The sequence below is a fragment of the Macrobrachium nipponense genome, chromosome 36, assembly GCF_015104395.2.
Source record: "Macrobrachium nipponense isolate FS-2020 chromosome 36, ASM1510439v2, whole genome shotgun sequence".
In the NCBI taxonomy this organism is placed as follows: Eukaryota; Metazoa; Arthropoda; class Malacostraca; order Decapoda; family Palaemonidae; genus Macrobrachium; species Macrobrachium nipponense.
This window is the reverse complement of record NC_087220.1, coordinates 61,277,111-61,282,110: the sequence shown is the minus strand read 5'-3', so window position 1 is coordinate 61,282,110 and position 5,000 is coordinate 61,277,111. Positions and strand designations below refer to the sequence as shown.

Genomic DNA, 5,000 nt, shown 5'->3' with positions numbered 1-5,000 from the left:
TTGGAGAAGTGTCACATTCCAAGTGCCACCTGAAATCACAATTACTTTGGTGTCTATTTCAATCTTTCTGTAGCATAGCTTTGGGATTCTCCATCTGCTTTGTGTTTTTCCATGCCTCTTCAAACTTTCCAATTATCTAGATTTTGAAAAAGATGGTTTATTTATACTTTTTGTTAGTCCCAGAATATTTTTTAAAATTTTACTTCGGGTTTTGGGGGTTTTAAATGCATTGTTATAGGTTCGTCATATCATCGTCTTACACGCCGTCTTTTGAAAAGTTAGGAATTCTTTAAATTCACGTAAATTTTACAATGAAATTCAGTAGTGAATTCGTCAAATTCACGTAACTTATACTTGAATTCAGTTACGAATTCTTTAAGTTCACGTAAGTTTTATTCTGAAATTCGATAGTGAATTCATCCAAATTCACGTAACTTTTTATACTTGAATTTAGTTACGAATGCCTTAAGTTCACGTAAGTTTTCCTATAAAATTCTATAGTGAATTAATCCAAATTCACGTAACTTTTTTTTTCTTTTTACTAACATACCATTGGTGGGAGATCTTTAACGTCATTTAAGTTCAGTTTCAAACTCCCCCAAATTCACGTAATTTTTTTCAAGGAGCTCGTGACCCCACCGTCTTTATAATTCAAATTCACGTAGCTTTTTATATTAATATCACGTAACTTTTTACGTTAGCATCCCATTGGTCGGAGATCTTCAGCGTCTTTTGAACGTAGTTTCGAATTCCTCAAATTTCACGTCATTTTTCGATGGCCAATTCGTCTAAATTCAAGTTAATTTATATATTAGTATACCATTGATCAGTTTCAAATTCACGTAACGTTTTTGAAGGAGGTCATAGCCGCCCCACTTTCTTTATGGCAGATTATTCGTCTAAATTCACGTAAATTTTTATGTTGATCTGATAACGGTCGAAGATTACGGGTCTTTGCTTATCCCAGTATCTAATTCGTCCGAATTAGCGTTGATTTTCATATTGAAATACCAACGGTGCGGAATTGGTGGCCTTCGTCTTTCTAATTCAGTTAAGAATTCGTCAAAATTCAAGCAGCTTTGCACATTAACTTTAAGAGAACGAATATGCTGCCCTCTCTTTAAAATTAATTCACGAATTCGTCTCAATTCAAAGCCTTTGAACTTAGTAAAGGCAATATAATGAATTCACCGAAGTGACGCAGCATATTTTAATTCACGTAAGCTATGGTAGAACCAGATTTAGATTAACGAAAGTTAAACACGGCAACAACAACAACATATATATATATATATGGCTGATAGCGAAAATCAGGCGCCACCTCCTCCCCTGTTCCCCCCCCCCCCCCCCCCCCCCCCATCTTAACCCTGGGTTGTAGCAGAGTAGACGGGACTTATCGGGTGTTGTGCTAGAGCTCCCACCACAACCCTTTAAACAACTCCATAAAAGGTTGTGAAGGGTGGGTGCCGGTCATTTAATTTTCGTATTTTTTATTTATTTTTTCATTAAATTTTTTTTTTTTTTTAATCATGGATGAAGGAGGAGGGTTTCGATTTGGAGATACTTCTCAAAGGTCTGGATTCTGAAGGAGACAGACAGACAGACGACAAATGAATCAGGAGAAATGTTCGTATGGAACAGGGTATAGATAAGAATGCACTTACCGCAATGCTTATCGTTTATGAAATTTATTTGCGTAAATATACTTTATTATTTGCGTATAACTGATCCATATTTTTAAAAACTGTTGTCATCTGATACGACTTAATAATTATTTTGAACTTAAGTGTGGACGTTGTTTAAATTTGCGTATTATTGGTGATTTGGCATTGTGTGAATGGTTATTTATATTTCTATTTAAGCATTTTTATGTTATATCTTAGTTTTAATAATAATAATATTGGAATTCAGCCCCTCAGCAGTCATCGCTGGAAAATGTCCTGTAGATCTGGACGAAACGTCACGTTGGAGAGAGAGAGAGAGAGAGAGAGAGAGAGAGAGAGAGAGAGAGAGAGAGCAGCATTGTATGAGCAATAATAAACACCAATAATAATAATAATAATTAGATCTCTATGAAGGTCTTAGTTAACGCACAAAATTATTTCTACGGTAAATTATTGAGAGAGAGAGAAAAAAAAAACATTTCTGCTGTAAATATTTAGGGAAAAAAGGCTAAACAAATCATACACAGAGAACGAGCATCAATAAACATTACCCTCTTTAGAAACGAATAAATAAATAAACTCCGCGCTTGATATCAGCGGCGTAAAGTAAACGAAAGTTGATGAAAGAATCCACTGTTTGTTATTACCGCCAATGAGGACTTGGAGTGCGTTCGTGTGTGCGTGTATAGGATCGCGGAGGAGAAGGAGGTGGAGGTGGAGGTAGTGGAGGAGGGAGGGAGGAGTTCTAGGTCTAGATGGGTATAGGAGGAGGAAGCCATACCGACTCAACCTTACCTCAACTTACCGGTTTCACCACTAAAAGCGAACCAAAAAGTGCAGGAGCGATGGAAATATTTGTCACATCTTAATGGCCGCCTGTCTGTACGTTTCAGCCACGGTGGATACGCGCTCTAATAAATATTGATTGTCTATGGCGCGTAATCGATTCTGAGTCGGGGCGAAATGGCGCTAGGTTTTCCGTTTTGTTTTGGGTTTGGAAATGAGTTTTGTAGGTTTCATTTCTGTTGATTATACGATGATATATACGTCTTGAATGATAGGAGGAGGGTCCGTGTGTTACTTTAAGTTGTTTGTGCGTGGGTAAAGAAAGATATAAGCCGTTAACGAACTGGAAAAGAGAAGTAGATCTAGAAGTCTAACGCATTACGTTGATGCTGCTTCTGCCAAGTGCTAATAAGCTTCTGCCTTGTCTTTGAGCGAAGTCTTCAGGAACCCCGGTTTTCCCTTCCAGCATCGTTCGCCGGCGAGCGAGCGAGCGCGCGCGAGCTCGCTCGCTAGCTCACTGCGATCAGTCGGACGGAGGCGTTTTTGACCCTTTAGGTGGTCGCAACTCGACGGCAGGGTCAGCTTCGAGGCTGGAACCTGGGTCTGAGCTCGGAGAGTCGAGCCACCAGCCAGCCCAGCGACGCACTCAGTCACACCTTGGCTGTTCTCGTGAGAGCAAGTCGATTTTCCTTTTGGGGGTTTTGTTTTGGACACGTCCCCCTCCCCCCTCCCTCCTCGGACGATTGATGAAAAGGACACCTTGTGAAGTGAGCGAGGCTTCTCGGGAGGGGCCCCCCCCCTCCGTTAGACCTATCGCTGGTCGGGGAGAAATGGCGAAAGAAATCGCGCTTTTTAAAACCCGTTGGTGCCTTTCCAACCCCCTTGTACCTACATACGTGAATGCGTGCGTGTGTGTATGTGTATGTGTGTGTGTGTGGGTAGGTGTGTGTGGCCACAGAAGGAGGAGAGGAACAGGACTGGCTGGATCTATGTTACTAGACCATCCGACTCGATTTTCTTTCCAGTCTTTTATCGGGAAAACTCTCCCTCCCCCTCCCCTTCCTCCTGACAACTGCATAACTTTCTTGGCCAAGCGAAGTGTAGTATATATTAGCCGTCGGTGAGCGAGTGTTTCTTCCATGTCGCTCCAGACCTCGGAACATTCCAGGAAGTGCCGTTTTGTCAGTTCATCCAAACTGGATTACTACTACTACAGCCATCGCTCTCTCTCCCTCAACAGTGGTTGACGATTGTGTGTATGTGCATCGCGGCGGGGGGAGTGCTAGACAGACAGAAACATATGTCTCTTTTTGGGGGCGTCCGGCTCGAAGTTTGGTGAACCTGCCTGCCATGGGTATGTGGGCAGGGCATGTGGCATTCGATCGGTCGTCAAGGCAGTGGGATAGAGGTGTATTTATCAGACACAAACGCGAGATCCTTGATGATCTGGTTCCGAGAGTGAGGCGCTGAGAGAGATTTTGTCCATAAATGGCAAGGGAACCGCGAGATCGCCTTGTGGTCCCTGGGCTGTCTCGCAGACCAGCTCTGTCAGGTGTATCGGTTGTCTCCCTTCGAGACACCTGTCAGATTCGCCGAAATTTGTCAATTTATCTCGTGGTACAGGTGTATTGTTGTAAATTGTGCTTTTGGTGATCATTTTTGAATGAAAATCGTGTATTTTTAACTTTAAAATCTGCGTGTTTGCATCAGTTTAAACGTAGGTTGTGCAGAGTATATAATATCCTATACGTTTAATACCGCATCGGACGTAGCCTGCGTCGACGCACATAGACTTGAAGACTTGAAGAGTGCACAAGCACTTCACAACTCCCTCCCTCTCGAGGCTCGACCTTGACTCACCATTTCGTCCTCTTTAGGGAATGCCGTCCTCTCTCTCTCTCTCTCTCTCTCTCTCTCTCTCTCTCTCTCTCTCTCTCGCTGTCTCTTACCTACCCCATATACCTTACAGCCCACACTGAGGAGTGAGGAACACCCTCCCCCCCCAAACTACGGAGTCTAATCCGTCAGGACATTGCTCCTATATAGCTCTTCGGTGTGCTACCAGACGAACGAACGCGGCCGAGTCGTGGATTTCAGTCAAAGTGTCACTTTTCATACCTGCGGTCGTGGGGGTCGTTTCTTAACCCGATGTGCTCACGGAAAACCGTTGCATCGGAGGCAGGAAAGCACATGTGTGTCCATGGACTTTATTTTTTTTTCTAGCCCCCTTCCCCTATGAAGGGCGTCGTCGCTTGTGTGTGTGTGTTACCACTTATTGAACAGGATGTGTCATGGGCTAGTTTTTTTTTTTTTAATTGATTTGGGGAAAGTTAACTAAGGTGTATTTTATTATTGTAATCTGTGAGGGGAATTCGAACTTAAAAATTTCTAATTTCATATATATATATATATATATATATATAAATCTATATATATATATATATATATATATATATATATATATATATATATATATATATCGCATATAATTGTCATCGTCTTACACGACTTGTGGCACAATTCTTGTACGAATATCATTTATCATCAGTA

General features: G+C 41.7%; 1 protein-coding gene across 1 annotated transcript in view; it reads left to right on the top strand.

The window, feature by feature from the left end:
• Positions 1-3,007: 3,007 nt before the first annotated feature.
• Positions 3,008-5,000, top strand: part of LOC135203750 (amphiphysin-like) — a 125,532-nt gene continuing 123,539 nt past the window's right edge. The window contains 1 exon segment of the mRNA XM_064233690.1: positions 3,008-3,119. The gene's annotated coding sequence lies outside the window, so the exon portion shown is untranslated.